The sequence below is a fragment of the Coturnix japonica genome, chromosome 5, assembly GCF_054131305.1.
Source record: "Coturnix japonica strain WE chromosome 5, WE-NBRP24, whole genome shotgun sequence".
Classification (NCBI taxonomy): domain Eukaryota; kingdom Metazoa; phylum Chordata; class Aves; order Galliformes; family Phasianidae; genus Coturnix; species Coturnix japonica.
The window spans coordinates 17,454,228-17,474,099 of NC_140667.1; the positions used below are offsets into that span (position 1 = coordinate 17,454,228).

The 19,872-nt window shown below is 38.5% G+C and overlaps 1 long non-coding RNA gene across 14 annotated transcripts in view; it reads left to right on the forward strand.

Moving 5' to 3' along the window:
• Nucleotides 1-19,872, forward strand: part of LOC107314642 (uncharacterized) — a 295,770-nt gene that overhangs the window by 177,489 nt on the left and 98,409 nt on the right. For all 14 annotated transcript variants that reach the window (XR_014946465.1, XR_014946466.1, XR_014946462.1 and 11 more), the window contains exon 3: nt 11,409-11,536. This is a non-coding gene — a long non-coding RNA (uncharacterized LOC107314642). The remainder of the gene's footprint in view (nt 1-11,408; nt 11,537-19,872) is intronic.

The following is a 19,872-nucleotide window of genomic DNA, read 5'->3' on the forward strand; positions in this document are numbered from 1 at the left end:
AATATACTGTGCACAATTAATTAAATAATAACAAAACCTGCATGCCTTCACAGGCACATGTGTATATAGACTGAAATATTGTTATTGGCAGTTAATACATTTTACTTGCTGAGCAGCAGGAGCGCAGGTAACATTTATACACAGCAGTATCAGTTTGGGTGTGTAGCAGGTGCCAGAAGAGGAGTTAGCACTGCACTGCACACTCCCCTACGCAGCATTCTGTTATCACCTATATATACTGCACTTGAACTACATGCGGTAGACTTAGGAAAAATATAACTTAAATCATGTGATAATGTTAAAAGTTTACACTCTCGTGGGCCTGCATTACTAGCTGTCCAGGGTTGCATGCAGGTTGTAGGTAGGATACAGCGTCTTAGATCTTTATCTTACGTTCTCAGTAAGTGGATGCTGTGGTCAATTCAAACTCACCTTCTTAAGTAAAATTTTTATATAGCTGAAATCTGAAAACAAATACAACCGCTCCCTTCAAAACATATAGTTATTTCCTATCTTTGTACTTCAGACATATTTTTTCCCAGAGTATGCCAATAAGTAGTGTTCTCCTGACAGATAGTTCTGTGTATAATTATCCTTCTTTGAAGTCACTGCTAGTTACTTTTAATTAAAAGAAAACTTTCAATAGTAATGATGCCATCTTGCAAAATAACTTCCTTTTTTGTTTGTTTGTTTTTTTCCTCCAAGTAAAACTGCAGCTTGAGACCACAGAATAGATGACTCCTGACAGTGCTGTAGTTTATTCCTGTTATTACTGACCCGCTGAGGGAAAGGAAAACAGGACACACAAAAGTGTTTTTAGGTTAAACACGTTTTGAACCTTTAGTTGCAAATGTTGATCATCTTTATAATTATTTTATACATAAACTGTAAGAAAGAAATAGTCTCTACTTTGTCTATGACCTCGTGACTGTTTTCTGTGTTATCTTCACTGCAGCAGAAACATGGTTGATATTGCCAGAGGCTACCATAGCTGATTTTCTACCTGCTGTCCCAGTAAACTGCTAACATCATATTCAACACTGAGCCAAAAAGAAAAGTTCGGAGCTGTAAGCTGGCTGTGTCCAGGCCCATCTGCCAGTCTAAAGGCAGGTTGCAGCCCTCCTCTCCAAAAGGCCAACAGACTTCTATTGATCTTTAAAGAACAGTTTTGCACGTCCACGAGAATAATCTTTGAAGATATATAACTGCTTCTTTACTTCCAGATCACTAACTAATTCTTTGCGTGTGATAACATTGTTCAAAAAAAACATAATACTTTGCTTTTCAGATCAGAATAAACCTTTGGAGGTAGCTCCACTTAAAGTACCATTGAAGACATCTTTATGTATCTGTTAAGATTTAGATTACAATGGTAGTCTTTTATGGGGTTGTATCTGAGTTAACAGTTTGTTCCTAAGACTGACTGCTGTCTTTTCATGAGTTTTTAAATATGCATCAACAAAGATATTTCAGTAAGGAGAAGGAATATGGGCCATTCCATCTAGCAGAATATAAAATGAAGGGTAAAGTATGGACTCAGTGAGCAGTCTCACCAAGCTTCTTGTCCACTCCTTTCTAGTTCTAACATCTTTCCACTTCTTTACTCCTCCTCTCTTTCTGCTGTGAACTCAAAGGAGCATGTTCAGTTTTAACACTAATGTATAAGACTGTTCTCTAAGCTGTTCCTCACAAGAATAGCTTTCTGTATGGAAAAATTAGCTTCCTCAAGACTTGATCAAATACATGTGTTTGGTCAAAGTGAGACACTACCTATAGTATTTGAGTGACCAGTTGTGATTTTTTCCTTCTGTTCTGGAGAATGGTGCTGACTGAAGCTCTACCACCTCCTTCTAATAAAAATTACTTAAATGCTTCACGTTTTTCCTCAGGCCATCTCCTTTTTTGCTTTCTTTTTTGTGTTGTCCAGGCAGAAGGGGATAAAAAAATATCTTAGTAGTTTCTGTTGTCACGAGACAACACTTAGTAGCTGAAGTAGATGGTTTGTTTTGTTTAGGTGTAGTGTCATCTTCTCTGAGTTGGGCTTTGTGAGATGTAGTCTAACATGATCATGTAATTTCTGCTGGCTGACAGTATACGAAATGGCAGAGACCGTACTGTATGAGTGTCACTCCCTGAACAAAAGGCCCACTGGGATTTGAGGATACTGCTCTGAACCTCGGTTTTGGTTTGATGCATTTGCTTCCCATTTTCTGTCTCTTGTGGAAAGTCAGAATGGATTACTTGTCAACTCTTTTTTAAGGAAAAAAAAAAAAAGAAGAAAAAAGTGGGAAAGGGAAGGCATTGTTTTTCTAGGTTCTGTGGTTCAGTCACAGCGTAGCTCCATGAGTTGTCAACACAGTGAAGCTGGGGGCAAGCTTTGCCAAGAACCAGAGAAAGTCCAGAGGTTTTTAACCAGCGTTGCTACTGGAACTCCCTATGTCATCAAACCATAGTACGAATTCTGGGATGCTTTTTAGAGAAAAGGCTGTGCTGTCATTAACATCTCCGTAGGTTTAGCTTTATATGGTTTGTTCCTAGCAGAAATACCTGTGAACTCTAGTGTTGGTTGTTTTTTTTTGTTTTTGTTTTTAATGTTTCTGATATCTTCTTCACAAAGATGGCAGCTCCTTTAAAAAAGACAAACAAGAAAAAAATACACATCATTTTTGCTCAAGCGAGCTACAAAAAAAATATATATATCTTATTCTGAAATGGTGTTCTTATGGGCATCGTCTCAACCAGTTTCCCCTGCTAATAATTCAGGACGTTATGCAGTAGAAGTTAGCACAACATATGAATTTTGATTAGCAGGAATATACCCATAACTTTCTTCTCTTAAATCTCCAACAGTGAGCAGGTCTGGGAGAGGGAGAAGGAAAATGTTTGTGTATAATCACGAACGTTTTTGTTCTCAGTTGCCACTGAAAAGGATTCAAGCAAGATGTTATGCGTTGATGTGACCAGAAGATGAAAATCTAATTTTATGGCAATGTCTGAAGTTTCACAATTTATCTTCTTTACTGGAGTGAAAGCAAACCTCTTGAATGCTTTTTGCACTGATTTAAGTAGAAAGGTGCTTTAGTCAGATGGGATATTTGAAATTCCCTTTCTCACTTGTTACCAGATAAAACTTACTTGATAAACCAAACACAACTTTACATTCTATCTTTGATAGAACAGCCTTTTCAAAAACTGCTGTTTCTCTGAAGTTGAAAATGTTTTGACTGTTTTTAAGAATAAGAGACATGAGTAATTCTTGCAGTTTGGGCTGTAACTCAGTGTAGTTTTTATTGCAGCTAAATTGCAAATAGTTTTGGTTTCTTTCCCACAACAATTTTCACATCACATTCTAGCTTGAGGATGTCACATGTATACAGTACATATGCATAGTAATAACATGCAGACTCCACATGATATATATTTGGTTCCAGGATATAATATGGGACAGAACATCTGCAGTAGCGTCATTGTTACTACTTCTAGATTTTTATTTCTTCATGTCATACTTTTTCTAAGCAGATAGCTCTAGACTAAGGGATTCCCTGGATTAGGGTGTTTTTTTCTTTTCCTTTCCAAAAATAGTCATAAAGTAAGGTAAAGATTAAACTGTTTCATGACAATTTACTGTTTTTAACATCACTCTTGTTCATTCATTTGATTTATGAATACAATAAATACAGTCATTTGATTCATGAATACAAGGTAATCTAGAACGAACAGGTAACAAACCAAGGGAACATGGAGAAAATGCAAAGTACTTATCAAAGCCGAGGTCTCTAAATATTATGTGTGACTACTGTTTCTGGGTACTTGATGAAAGGTGAAGGTGCATGGGTTTCTTTTTTTGTGTGGTTTGGGGTTTTTTTGGATGTTTTTTTTTACCCCGAGTTTTCTGAAAAATGTTGCTTTCAATTATTTTATGCAGAAGAAAACAAGAAAGGTTTAGAAAGACTAAGCCGTGATATAGATATAGCTTCAGCTATACATATGTGTAGTATGATATTAGATTGAGCTATTGAGTGGAGGCAGATCTAAGTTGGTATGCAAAGTGGAAATGGTGAGTTCTGAAGCAATCCTACTTCATATTTAAAGATGCTGAATAATTTGTGGGAACATGAGATGCAGTGGCTTTTTGTTACTAAGGGGAGATATTAGGCCCCTCCCTTTTTTGTTGTTGTTTTTGTTTCTTTGCCGTATTTCAAGGCAGTTAGGTCAATTTTGATTACCTGTTTTCTGTCATTTTTCTTTTTAGAAAGTAAAATTATTGACCTGATAAAATTATATACTTTTTCTAAAAATACTTATGCACTCTGCTTCTATAAAATAGCTACTGAAGTCCACCCTTGAGACTATACTTTGGATACTATGAAAAGTGTTCGGCTCACATTGCCTGTAAAGAACCTTAGTTACATCTCCTAGTTGGAAGATGTCATACCTTTTAAATTTTTATTTCCTTCCAATTAGCAGCTGATGAGCAACAATATTGTTTTCTCTGTATGGATTAAGAGTCAATAAACTGTTAATCTTCCCATGCAGAGAAACAATAGCGAATAAAGCTTGGCCAATTTGGTCATTACAAAGGAACTTAGAAGAACTGAACAGCTTGGTATTACCTACGGCTGTGCACAGATTAGATGTTAGTAAATAGCATCATTGAACTTGCTTTTCTTTATTGTTGTTGTTTAGTTTTTGTTTTTGGCTATTTTTTGGGGTTTTTTTGGTTTTTTTTTTTTGTCTTGGTAATGAGGATTTTCTGGTAGTTTAAATATAAGCCAAGGACTGAGGAAATCTGACTTTAGATTTCCTTTCTGTCATAGAGTGATACTGCTGGGTGATGATACTTTATTTATCTTTTTGGCTTGTGAAACTTTATTTGAGCAGTGAAACTTTATTTTGCTGATTTCTGCCTTGGGAAGCCTGTGTCAGAACCCATATACTGAAGAAAGACAGACACTGAGGATGTAAGAGTAATGCAATGTTTTTGTCCCTTTGTCCCTCATGGAGATAAAAAGCAGGCCAGTTGTACTTTTAGATGGAAAAAGAACTTACTGCTCTAAGTATTCGGGGGTTATGATGTTGCTATGGTTATTTTTTTTTATTAATTTCTTACATTTGAAATGACCTAGTTTTCCAATTATTAAGCCAAGTATGAGAAGTGGAATGGAGACATTTTCAGGATTCAAGATCTCTTCAGTCAGTTTCTTGTACAGTAAAAACAAAGGGAACTATTTTGGTTTTAAATTGTGAAATTGGTGGAAAACTGTGTCAAGGTGAACAATGCATCTCAGGAAGGTGAACAATTTGACATTACTGACAATCTTTTCTACACTAAGAAAACTTACGGTAGCAATGGTAGCAATATGTGTTCCCCAACGTATGGCTAAGAGGGATGGTTATGGCTAGAGGACAGCAGCTGTATTTTTTCAATAGTCTCTCCTTTTTATCATTTAGTAAAAAGAAATTGTCCTATGCTCTCCTAAACATTTTCTGTTCCACTTGGTAGAGAGAGCATTGCAGGCACCATGCTTTATAGACTAGCTGTCCTCCAGTCTTAATTTTCCTGTTTTTTTTCTCTTACCTGGATGTAGGTCCTGGTATTCTGATGTTGAAAGTACTTCACTTAACAGTCAACTAAAGGAACTAGCAAACTCACTAGTTGGAATTTGTGACATGATTTATTTAAATTTAATTACTAGGAAAAATTCTACTGTTCATTTATAAAGATGGCAGATGAAATAGTCAATGATATCATTAGTCCTTTCTGATTTTGGTATTTAGAGATGCATGGTAACTGTCTGAACCATACTGAAAGTGATTCCTGGTGTATTTTTTTGTTTGTTTGTTTTTCTGATATAAAACACAATAGTAGCGTTGACTTAGATGGGACAATTCCACTTCAGGAACTGTACCTATCCCACATATTCATTCTATGGTCACTAAGCAGGTAGGAGTAGCTGGAGAAAAAAAAAAATAAAAAAAAAAATTATTTTGTTAGGAAAGCCTCTGTGGAAAATTTCACATTTCCTCTTGGCCAGAAAAAAGCTGGTCTATTTTCCTAAAAGATTTAAGTTCCAATAGAGTTAGATGTTTTCATTCTCCCTTAATATGTTTCCTTTCACCATAATCCTTACGCAGGTTCTCAACCCCACCATTCGGATGATTAGGATGGACTGAAAACATGCTTAATATTTTGTGACCTGAGATTTTTATAATGAGCTTTATTTCTAATTTTAACTCTGCAGCTCTGATTTTGAGGAATTTGAAGTGAAGGTCCAGCATGAGTCAGTTCCTCTATCTGCCAGATGTTTCCAAAAACTCAGGCTTGGGATAAATTCAGGTTTAAAAGTCATTTGTTACTGGAAAATTTCATAGAAATTATAGACAAAAAGTATCTTGATCATCATTTCCAAATCCATTGTTCCACTAATTTATCCTTGCCCTTGTTTTGTTTAAATATTCTTTCACGTAGTCTGCAAGCTAAATGAAGTGGGTGGCTGGGTTTTTCTTTATGTGTGTGTGTAGTAGGTTGTTTTTTTGTTGTTTTTTGGGGTTTTTTGTTTTTTTTTTTCCTTTATAAGAGCAGCCTAAGACATCTAATTTCTGCAATTTCTACCTATGGTTTTCCTCTTAAAGGTAATTTGTTTCCTTTCAAGTAATTACAAATAGTGCATTTCCAGTCACATTTATGCCAGCATCAAGACTGATAACTAACTAGTTTGATTCCACTCTTAACAACATTTTATGAAAATTAGAAGTGAAAACATCACACTGGGACCTTTGGAGTTGCTTTAAGTTGTTTTGAATAAATAACCGTGTCTCTTATAGCTCTAATGATTAGAATAGCTAGAAAGATTTCACTACAACACGTAATACACCTCTTTTTATGCTCTCTGAGGAGCATGGAATCCTGTTTATTTTACTTATGTTGCAAAGTAGCGTTCCTAGAGATGAAAGTATGTTTGCTGGGTTAGAATAGCCCTCCTTTAAGTAGTATTACAGAGAAATCCTATTTGGAGAGAAACAATTTGATTTATCAATTAATATCTATTCAGAAGTTATCATTTAGGGAAATCTTAATTATTATCTTTTGTTCCACATATCCTGGACTTAAAATCTGTAAGAAAGGAAAGATCTGTTGTATCTTCTCCTACTAAACTCAGTTTCTGGTGTAAACCGATTTGTAAGTTCACAGATGAAGCAACCAAAATTTTAAAATAAATTATTGTCTTTTAAATGACTTGGGAGAGGGAGGAAGTGGAGGAAGCAATGGTAGAAGTCTTAAATATGTTTTGCAAGAACATAAGTACTTGTATTTTTCATTCAGGTTAGTCATATTTGGACCTTTAGTAGCACCTCTCCTCTACAGATCACATAGAACACATTTTAGACATTAACTTTAAATATCTTTGAGTATCCATCTGCACTTTCACCAGATTTTAGACCATAAAAATCCAAAATAAAGCCTAAAATACTAACTATTATTTGATTTCCAGAGAATTAGACTATACAATTTCCTGTTCCAACTTAAATGCACTTTGCTTTTATTATGCAGCTCTTCTAAGGTTATCTCAAAGCATTTTCTAAATTCTGAAAAGAAAACCAAACATGTCCAAATGCCATCTTTATCTGGACTATGAATTTTATGTCCAGAAATTTCGTACCCTCATTTTAAGTTCTTCCATTTTTCTAGCAGCTTTTATAGGCCTCAGGCAAATTATCTAGGAATGAAAATCAGATTAAAATGAAAAGTGTTTGATTCTCAGCTTTGTATCTGAAAATAGTGCAAGGATTTTTTTCCATTGTCATCCTTCTGCTCGGTGACTCACCAAATATTTCCCAAGTTTTATATTTCTGTGGTAATTTGTTATTTTTGGGTACAGTAATAGGATATGTGAATGATGCAAAGGTAGAGCAAAAATAATTACAATTAACAGATGAAGAGCAGTGTAGAAATTTAGTGTCTTTGTCAATAAATTACCAACTAAAATGATTAAACAAGAACATATGTTGTATACCTATTTTTCTGTTCTCTGATAAACAGTATGGTGGGAATAATTCTTTGGCTTTCAAGTTACATTCCATGTTAGTGGGTTACTAATGGGTCACACATGACTGATTTAACAGAATAAAGGCTAAGATTAGATTACTCTTTTTAATAAAGTGTGCATACTTTAGATGACACTGTTTTGTCTATTAATCAAAATTATGCTTGTGGTGCCAGGCATCGTTGTCTTTTAAATGTACCTCATTGAAAATACAGCGAGTTAAACACAAACAATCTGAGCATGTACATTGTTGCTACTGTAGTTTTATGTGGGAAACTGTAAGGCAGTGTCTAAAGCTGTCTCCTAGATACCAGTTTTATATGTCAAATGAGTGCTTACAGTGTTTTCTTTACGTAGAAGTGGAATACAGAGAATTTTTGTGTAAATAGAAAGAAAAAAATATTGCCAACAATTACAGATAAGGCTTTGAGGTTGAGGCAGCTGGAATTTGGGAGATCTAGCTTTTAATTTTGTGGTTTAGTTGGTTGGGTTTTTTCTTGTTGTTTGTTTCTTGATTATTATTATTACTTTTTTCATTAGTTGAATTACTTCAGGATAGCAACTTGTTGTAACTAAAGGATTCTTAAGCAGTTGCCAGTTGTATTTCTTCTTCCACACAAAGGGTCACTAATTCTTCAGGATCTAAAGGTTACGAAAATGTGAATTTTGACTTTTTCAGACACTTTGCAACAGTATTGAAAAGAGTAAGAGATAAAAATGAGAATGGCAGCTTTTCTGTAAGGTATTGTATGTTTTACCCTTTGACCACCTTTGACATGTACTCATTTTGTAATGTAGGACCCAATTCACGTTTGCATTGTGAATCACATAATGGTTTAGATTGGCAAGGAGCTCTGGAAGTTAACTGCTCAAGCAGGGTTACCTTGGACAGCATAGAAAAGATGATGCTCAGGCATCTTTAAATCTGCAAGTTTGGAGACTAAAGCCTCTCTAGACAATGGGTCAGTGCAAGGCTATTTCTAGTGGTGCCCAGTTAAAGGACAAGAGGCAATAGCTGCAAACTTAAACATGGGAGAGTACCTCTGAATGCCACTTTTTTTTTCACTATGAGGGTGACCATGAAATGGGAACTGTATCCTTTTCTTAAAGGCACAGTTGACAAGGCCAGAAGGTTCTGTTCAAACTGTGGCAACTGAGAGGGTACGTAAGAGGAGAAGATTGTGTGACCCACAAAAGCAGCTGGAATTAGGGAACAGGGAAAGTTGACAGCAAACTTAAAAATATGTTGAAACACTTAAGGAAAGAATGATGACCTATTCTATATGACATATTGCTGGATAATGTTGCCAGATGAGTTAATAAAGCCATGGCCTAATTAAACCACATCCTATGCGTCGTGCCTTCCTTCTGTGTTCTTTCTGGCTTGTATGGTATCATCAACAATATGGCTTCAACAAATGCATCATCTGCTGGTGGTTCAAGAGTTAAAATAGAGTGCAGCTCACTTCCTTTTTGCTGTATTTGATTGTGCAGAGCTAACAGGAGTAAAAAGGGGTGACAATTTATTTTTATCATTTAAGTAAGTACATTTGGACCAACTACATATGTGGAGCAGATCTACTCAATAAGACTTTTGCCTAGTAACTCTTTCAGATTGTGCCACATTAATAACCGTGGATGAAATGTTGGCTTTACATTTTAAAAAATGTTGACAAAGTATCTTTCACAAATGGGAACATGTTCACATAATTCTAAACATATGCTTCACTCCTTTCCCACATCTACATCTGTTTCTTTAATTGATAATGTATTTTAATTATTTTAGCTTATAAATACACACTAGGGCTGATAAACACATTTTCTATGAAATGTTTCTGCAAGCAGATCTGTTTTCATGGTTACTTTTTTGTTGGAATATTTGTTTTGTGTGTGTGTGTATATATAAGAACTTTATAACGGATATATTTCTATTCATTTTTTGCTGTAAAGATATGTTAAGGTGTAAAGCATTCAAATCTAAATAGAGGTGATCCTTAGAGTAAACAAGGGATATCATAATAGCACAGTATGCACTACTATTCATTTTTTGTTCTAAGAAATTAATGATGGTGTTCTAGCACTTCTTAATCTCAAGATATAATTGAAACAATCTACAATTAGAAAAAGCAATCACTAGGCATACTAAATTAGCTCCTGCCAGTACTGACAGGTGAATGTCTTTATTCACAATGTTATTTTTTTGCACAGTATCCAGTCCTTTTTCCTTTCTCAATTAAAAGTGCAGTAGATGGATAAAAGCTTCATTTTTCAAACGGGGGAAAGATTAGCTATTATACCAAATGTGGGTCAGGACTGTAAGCGATGTTCCACCCAGTCTGTCACTGATATTCCTAAAGGATTTCTTCAGCGATGGCCTTATCAGTCAGCTCTTCACTTTTATTTACTTTAGCAGTTGCTTTAAATATTCATTCCAACATCTGACAAAAATCAAGAGAGAGAAGTAAATGTATCTGCTTTATCTCATTAGTTAACAGACATAAAGTGATTTGATATCAGTTTATGTCAGACTGTTCTATAATTAAGCACAGACTGTCATCAATTCTCTACTTGAGTGACCAGGAAGATAAATGATTTTTGGTTTTTAATGAAATACAATCAAATTAGGATGAACAATTGAGACCAAATTTTTGCTGGTGTCTTGTGTGATAGCTCCGCCAAAATTAGAGGACTGTCAATTGACAACAATAACAAATTCACCATTTTCTGTTGATGTCTTCTATATTTTTATTACAAAAGCTATTACCTGTTTGTATTCAATTACTATTTAAATACCAGTAGTGAAAGCCAAAACACTATGACACTTTTTGTTTTCTTTTAATTCATTTAGTAGCTTTGTGGTGTTGTAATCTGCAAGGAAACAAAATACCCCAACTGACCAAAGTCACAAATATGTCTTGAGAACAGCAGACAGCCTGTATTCCTACTGTGAGTGAGAAAGGCTGGCATATCATCATTGAAACACATGGATGAAAAACAACTGATGTTACGTATATAAACCAATGGGTAAAGAAACAGTTAACAAACAATCTATAACTACTAAAAGTAAACATGGAATGTCAAATAATGTGTAATTTCTTTAGCCCCCAAATCAGTAAAACAGTTGTCAGTGGGCATACAGCTGTTCTCAGATCCCTTGGGACTTCACCAAGAACAGGTGACTCCAGTCATTCTTTCAGTTAATTGAACAGACCTTGCTCTACTTTTAAAGTGGATCCACTGTGATGCAGGTATCCTCGTTTTTACATTTAAGGTTTAGAATACTTGCTTAGAAAGTGAGTAAACTACATGCAATTCTCTTTTCAAACAAAAGATCTTCAAGCCTTCTCCTTCCTCTCTTTTTAGGGCACATTTGGGATGGCAGCAGTTTCCTTTTGAAGATGAAACACTTTGCAAGAATGAATGCAGAATTTATTATGAGAGAGGGAACACATGAAGGGCGAAGGGACTGGTCGATTTATTGAAGAAAGGAGGTTGGTATTTCAGTATCACAGAATCACAGAATCACAGAATTACCCGGGTTGGAAGGGACCTCAAGGATCATGTAGCTCCAACCCCCCTGCCCAGCAGGGCCACCAAACATACACCTTTACTAGATGAGGTTGCCCAGGGCCCCGTCCAACCTGGCCTTGAACACCTCCAAGGACGGGGCATCCACAACCTCACTGGGCAGCCTGTTCCAGGACCTAACCACTCTTCTAGTAAAGAACTTTCCCCTAACATCCAACCTAAATCTTCCCTCCTTCAACTTAAAACCATTTCCCCGTGTCCTGCTATTATCAGCCCTTTCGAAGAGTTTACTCCCTTCCTGGGAGTAAGTTCCCTTCAGGTACTGAAAGGCTGCAATGAGGTCACCCCGCAACCTTCTCTTCTCCAAGCTGAACAAACCCAACTCCCTCAGCCTGTCCTCATAGGGGAGGTGCTCCAGCCCCCTGATCATCTTTGTGGCCCTCCTCTGGACCCTTTCCAAAATCTCTATATCTTTTTTGTACTGAGGGCTCCACACCTGGACACAGTACTCCAGATGGGGCCTCACAAGAGCAGAGTAGAGAGGGACGATCACCTCCCTATCCCTGCTGACCACCCCTCTCCTGATGGAGCCCAGGATCCCATTTGCTTTCCGGGCTGCCAGAGCGCACTGCTGGCTCATGTTAAGTTTTTCATCTATCAGGACCCCTAGGTCTTTTTCTGCCGAGCTGCTCTCAAGGACAACTCCTCCCAGGCTGTACAGGTGCCTGGGGTTCTTCCGGCCCAAGTGCAAAACCTTGCACTTTGCCGTGTTGAACCTCATTAGGTTCAGCCGAGCCCAGCTTTCCAGCCTGTCAAGGTCCCTCTGAATGGCATCCGTTCCCTCCACCGTATCGACTGCACCACTCAGCTTGGTGTCATCAGCAAACTTGCTGAGGGTGCACTCCATTCCCTCATCGATGTCATTAATAAAGATGTTAAAGAGCACCGGTCCCAAGACAGACCCTTGAGGGACACCGCTCGTTACCGGCCTCCACCTGGACATAGAGCCATTGACCACCACCCTCTGTCTGCGGCCTTTCAACCAATTGCTTATCCATCTAGTTGTCCACCCATCAAATCCACCTCCCTCCAATTTGGAGATGAGGATGTGATGGGGGACCATGTCAAAGGCCTTGCTCAGGTCCAGGTAAATGACATCGGTCGCCTTCCCTTCGTCCACCAACGCCGTCACTCCATCATAGAAGGCCACAAGATTAGTTAAGCATGACCTTCCCCTGGTGAAGCCATGCTGGCTGTCTCGGATCACATGCTCGTTCTTTATGTGATCAAGCATGTTGTCCAGGAGGATCTGTTCCATAATCTTCCCAGGCACGGAGGTGAGACTCACCGGCCTGTAGTTCCCCGGGTCCTCCCTGCTCCCCTTCTTGTAAATGGGAGTGACGTGACCCTTCCTCCAATCATCCGGGACCTCACCTGACAGCCACGACTTCTCAAATATGATGGAGAGCGGCTCAGCAACCACCTCAGCCAGCTCCTTCAGGACCCTGGGATGCACACCATCTGGCCCCATAGACTTATACTCATTCAGTCTAAGGAGGCACTCTCGGACTTGCTCTACCCTTACAGTGGGGAGGGATTTACCTCCTTGGTCCCCACATAGAGGTATGGGGGTGCAAGACTTAGGGACGTGAAAAAGACTAGAATCCTGGCCACCAGTGAAGACCGAGGTGAAGAACTCATTCAGCACCTCAGCTTTCTCTTCATCTGTTGAAGCCATTTCTCCTTTTAAATTTACCAGAGTAGGTACGCCCATTTTGGCCTGTCTCTTCTGGCCAATGTACCTGTAGAAAGTTTTCTTATTGTTTTTCACGTCCCTCGCCAAGTTCAGTTCTGCCTGCGCCTTGGCTTTCCTGATCCCACGTCTGCAAGTTCGGACGGCATCCCTGTATTCTTCCCGGGTGACACAGCCTTGTTTCCAGAGCTTGTACACCCCTTTCTTCACCCTCAGTTCTCTTAGCAGGTCCTTGCTGAGCCATGCCGGTTTTCTACCTCTCCTGCCCACTTTCTTAATCAGGGGAATGGAGACCTCTTGTGCTGCCAGGAGGGCATCCTTGAACAGTAGCCAGCTCTCCTCAACATCCTTATCTTTGAGGGCAGCGCGCCAGGGGATCTTGGCCAGCATTCCATTGAGAAGCTTGAAGTCAGCTCTTCTAAAGTTCAGCATCCTGGTCCTGCTCTTTGCCAGGCCCACATCGCTTGAGATCACAAACTCAACCAGGGCATGATCGCTGGAGCCCAGGCATCCTCCAACCTTGACGCCTTTGATGATCTCCTCAGCGTTGGTGAGCAGCAGGTCCAGCAACGCTTGACCTCTGGTCGGTCAAGTATCAAACCTTTTTCTTTTTTTTTTTTTTTCCTCCAAGACAATAATCTAGATATGGATTCCAGGTTGTTAGTGAAAATAGGCATCAATACGATGATCAGAGTTGCTGATCTGACTCTGAAAAGTTTTGTGGTTTTTTTTTTTTTTTTTTTGTCTTTTGTTTTGGTTAGCTCATATGACTCCAAGTTTATAACAGCAACTGTTTTATGCCTTAACTCTGTTCACCTAAATTTCCTGGGCTTTTCATGGATAGAGTCTGAAAGGATTTCTGAATGTCCATTAAATCCATGTTGTCATCTATAGCTGGAAATAGTTTAGACTCTAAATGACATGTATAAACATGTATGTTTTTTCTATTGAAGCAACCACTGTCTGGTGCATTTGCAGATAAAAGCCTTGTTGAGACATTTCAGCAAAGTCTAATATATCTCACAGCAAAGTACTGTAAACTTAACCCATGTCATCAAATTGTCTTTGCAAATATTATGTGTATGAAAATGGCTTTGCCTCATCTACCAGTATAACTGCTTCTTTCAGAACTGTTTAAAGGAGTGATGGCAACAGCCTCTGAAATTTTAGTGCTTGTGCAACTGAAGGAGTAGTTATGGAGTTACATCAAATCTTTGGACCCTGTATGAATTCAAATTAATCAGCCTTGTAACCATGAGAATATAATGCTCTACACTTTGAAGAGGGAACGTTTGGGTTAAAATCCACTTTCCCTCACTTTTTTTTCCTCCTAATATGACGTATGAGAGGGACCTTCAGGAATGTTGTCTGTTACAAATACTCTACCTTCTCTGCCTTGTCTCGCTTTTTATATATACTAGCTACTTATATATATTTTTATTATCACTGAAGTTTTAAAATGTTAGTTTGCATCATATCATCTTCTATAGAATTTCTATACTTTTATTTTCTGCTTAAATTTTGTGTAATGATGAGAATGATGACAAGTATTCTATTTCCTACACCAGTCATGTAGTTAGATCTAGCTAGATTATGTGTCACACCTTCAGCACAGATGCAGACATTTCCATGAAACTGTAAGTTACTTTCCCTTCAAGGTGCGCAATCCATTTTATGGGCTGGTAAAATGTGTTGTGTGGGGAAATCTTCCTTACCAAGTGTTAACCTGTGCTTCTCTGACAAACAGTAATATAGACTAACAGTAATGTCTGAGACATTAGGGCTGTCTTGGACCTGTCAAATGAGATCCCAACACTGAAATATCTGGTCATCTTCTGTAGACTGCAGCTGAGATTAGATACATTTTGAATTGTAGGTTTTCATTAATTTCAAGCCATTGATGAATGTCAGTGGGTGCATTTTTCTTTTTCTGTGTGAAGGAATTCAATTCCATACCTTTGTTTCATCTGCAGTTCCATGTCAGATGCCATTTTGTCAGACTGCCTGTCTGCTGCCATCTGTCACTCAGCAACAACATGGGTTAGAATTATAGAATGATTTGGGTTGGAAGGGACCTTTAAGACTATGTAGTTCCAATCCTCCTGCCATAGGCAGTGATACCTCCCAGTAGACCAGTAGACCAGATTGCTCTTTGGGTGAACAGTTCCAGTGTCTCACCACCCCCATAGTAAAGAATGTCTTCTTTTGTAGTCTAAATCTACCATTTTCTAGCTTGAAGCCATTTCCCCTTGTCCTTTTGCTACATTCTCTTATAACAATTTCCTCCCAAGCTTCCCTGTAGGCCCTTTTCAGATAATATATAACATCAACATGAAGCCTTCTCCAGGCTGAAGAGCCTCAGCTCTCTCAGCCTGTCCCTGTAGGGGGAGAGGTGCCCATTGATCGTCTTTGTGGCCCTCCTCTGCGCCTGCTCCAACAGCTCATTATCCTCGTGTTGAGAGCCTTAGAATTAGACATAGTACTCCAGGAGGGGTCTCATAAGAGCCGAGGAGAGGGGCAGAATCTCCTTCTTAAATGTGCTGTTCACATTTCTATTTATGCAACCCAGGAACTGGTTGGTGGTCTTCTGGGCTGTGAGCATGTATTGCTGGCTCATGTTGCTCATCAACCGACATCCCCAAATCCTTCTCTTCAGGTTTGATCTGAAGTTACTCCCTGCCCAGCCTGTATTTCTGTTTGGGACTGGTCTGGTCAAGGTGCAGGAACTTTCACTTGCCCTTTTGTACTTTATGAGGTTGTTTATGAGTTGTGCCCACCCAACTATATAAAGTATAAGAGTTTAATTACTCTTGACTGTAAGTATATTTGGAGAAGAGAGTTAGCTACTTCCAAAGGCTGATTCAGGCCTTTGTGTAGGTGTAGGTTCTTGAACATTACTTCTTTTGTCAATAGTCATAAACAAAGCAGCTTCTATGATCTTTCTTTTGTACTAGTAGGATTGTGATGCTACACTGAACACAGCTGTGGATTAAAAGTAATCATTTTCAGCATAAAAATATGCAACATATTTCCACTGAATGATGCACAAAACTGGAGAGCAGCAAGCAAGCCTGAAAAAGCCACATTTTCATATTCCAAATCAATATATACTGAGGGAACTACTTGCCATTCTGTATCTCAAAAATATTTTCAAACTATAGAGAAGCCAACAGTGAGTCTCGGGAAAAAGAAGTTCTATGCTCTGATATATGAGGACAAATACATTTTACTGTAAGCTGTTGCTAGATATTCTGTGGTCTTCTGCACTGTACTGCTTGACCATTTCATTTATATTCATGACTTTTTACATAGTCAAAATGGTGTTATACTATCCCTATTCAAACAGATCAAGTATGTGGTGTGTATATTTATATAAAATATTTACTGAAGCAAAATCAAGCCTAATTGCCCTCTGACACAGTGAATTGTTGTCTATATCTTGCCTGTGAGAAGCAGCAAGGAGACATTAGATTATAAAATGTTTTATCCAGTGTTATACCTGAAAACATGTTGCTGAGGGTCAGAAATGAAATGTTGTCAGCCTCAGGCCAGTGTATTATATTTGCTTCCAAATTAAAGTCCTGGATTGAACCTTGCATAGAATTTGCTCTATGTTGCCTCAAACATCTGTGAATTTCTATGATTCACTACATATATCTAAGAGAATGACAATATTAGTTTTCATTTATTTTCCCACATGTTAACAGAATCATAGAACAGTTGATGTTGGAAGGGACTCCTGGAGGTTACTTGGTGCAATCCTCTGCTCAAGCAGGGCCACCAGGAGCAGGTTTCCTAGGACCACGTCCAGGTGGCTTTTGCATATCTTCAGAGAGGGAGACTCTTCTACCTTTCTGGGCATGTGCCAGTGCTCTGTCACCTTCACAATGTAAAAGTTTTCCCTGATGTTCAGATGGACCTTCCTGTGTTTGTGCCCCTTGCCTCTTCTCCCATTACTGAGCACCACCAAAAAGAGACTGACTTCACACTCTTTCCTTCTTTTCTTCAGGATTCTACTGGTAAGATTTATTCCTGAGCTTTCTTTAGTTTGTGCAGTCCCAGCCTTTTTGCATATGAGAACTGTTCCAGTCCCTTAATTAACTCCATGGCTCTTTGTTGGGCTCTTTTTGGTAGCCCTGTGTCTCTCTTGTACTGGGAAGCCCAGAAAAGAGCAGATTATCACAGGTGTGTCCTTAACAGTTCTGAATAAAGGAGGAGGAGTGAATCTCTTGAACTGCTGGCAATATTACTACTAATGCAGCCCAAGATACCATTAGTCTTCTTTGCTGCAAAGGCAAGTATCTAGTTCATGTTCAACTTGTTGCCTGCCAGAATCCCCTGGTCTTATTCTGCAGAGCTGCTTTCCAGCTGGTTTGCCCCTCTGGATGCAGAGTAACCCTCTGGAATACTAATCACTCATCCCATTTTTGTATCATCAGCAAACATGCTGAGTGTTGACAGTGCTCTGCCTTTTATGATCATGCAGATCATTAAAGAAGATGCTGGATAAGACTGGACTCAGTATTGACCTTGGGGTACACCACTGGTTACTGACCTTCAAGTAAACTCGTGCCACTGTTTACCACTCTCTGGACATGGCTATTCAGCTAATTTTCAACCCTTCTGCATACTCATTTAGCCCATATGTCAGCTATTTCTTGATGAGAATCTTTTGGGAGATAGTCAAAAGCCTTACTGAAATCTAGGTAAACAATATTCATTATTATTCCCTTGTCAGAAAGGCCAGGCATTTTATCATAGCTGTGAAGTGAATTGGGAATGACTTTCTTTTGGTGAACCCGCAATGACTACTGCTGATGGTGTTTTTTCTTTCATGTGCCTAAAGATAATCTCCAAGACTTGCTGCTCCATCACCTACCCAATGGTCAAAGTTAGGCTGACCATCCTGTAGGCTGACCTTCTCACTGTTCTTGAAGATGAGTGACAAATCTATCCTCCACTCCTTGGTGTTTTCCCTGGAGTGTCTAGTCACAACAGATAACATATATGACTTCCAGAATATTGAATGAATGTTTGAATTGTGTTACAAAATGATGAAAGCAAGGGTATGTACCATGCTGGCCTGTAAAATAACACAATAAATGAGGCACTTTAAGCAAGCAAACATAGTACATTCATTTTTCTTTTTCGATATTGCTGACTGACTGTTTAGGCACTAAGAATTTCAATAGAATTGGCCCTTCTGAAGCTAACCCAGTCCCTGATTAAAAATCACTGCTGTGATCATTTTGGTTCCCTAAGTAGCAGTGAGCTCACAGCACAGTCTTGAAAAAGCCCATGAAATCCAGCTGTGTTAGAACTTTTTATTGTTAGGTTACACAGATTGTCAGAATATACTAGTGAATATGACCACAAATGAAGTCTAGGGAAGGCCTAATGTTGAGTTTATGGACAGTACAGAAAAAGTATCAGAAGTGCAGGAGAGATATAGAGCTGTTGGAGCACATCCAGAAAAGGGCCAGAAAAATTATCCATGTAATGGAACACCTGTCCTCTGAGGAGGACAGGCTGAGAGAGCTGGGGCTGTTCAGCCTGGGGAAGAGAAGGATCTGAGGGTGAGCTGATAGAGGGGGAGCTACAGGAAAGAAGGTGACAGACTCTTTAGCCACGTCTGTAGTGATAGAACAAGGGTAAATGGCAAAGATCTCAGCTGAAAGAGTGATGCTGGAAGTCTGGGAAGACTCTGGAGATCAGAGAGATGTAGAGGTAAATTTGGGGGAGCATGTCTAGGGATTCATACCACTTTCACTCAACACTGCTAACTCTGTGGCTGCACAACACAGAACAATGTGTCTTTCTACCCAGCTTTCCTGGATGAGAAGGGATATCCCAGCTGGAAAGAAGTTCAGACCTAGGAACTGTAAGGCTAGGGCAGTAAGCAAATCCTGGGTATGTGTATGAAATAATTAAGTAGTGTATAAGCTCTCATCTTGTTGGTTCTTAAACAAATCCTCATATCCTGATGCCCTAGATGTTGTGATTTAGTCTATCTCTCCTGTGATAATTATCTGTTCTTTTTTCTGCTTCTGTCTTTCTAGCTGTGTGATGGTATTGAGTTTCATAAAATACCCATTAATTTATTAATTTTTTAATTAATTTATAAGTTTCATAATAGACTCGTTAATTATATCTTTGTGCCAGAAACAGTTAAATACCATTGGAGATACAACTTCTATATAATTTTGGTAGATAACTTTTTCATAAAAGGGTAGTAAGCAGAATTTATCTGAGCAATCTCTGAAGAAAATAATTCCTTCTCTATGTTAAAATTCAGTGAACCTCATATTCACTTAATGTGAGCACAATGGGATCAGCTGTCTTGTCAAGTTAATCTATAACATTAATGCAGTGTTCTATTCCACTTTTTCAGGCTTCATGCACATAAAACTTTAATATATATAGTCTGGAATGTGCTTCAGTGCATGTTACTACTTAGGTAGTATTTCTGGTTAGTTCTTATGCTAGTTCCATAGAATATAATATCTTTTTGGAAGTGTGAGGTTTGCCCTACTAAAGTGACAGCTG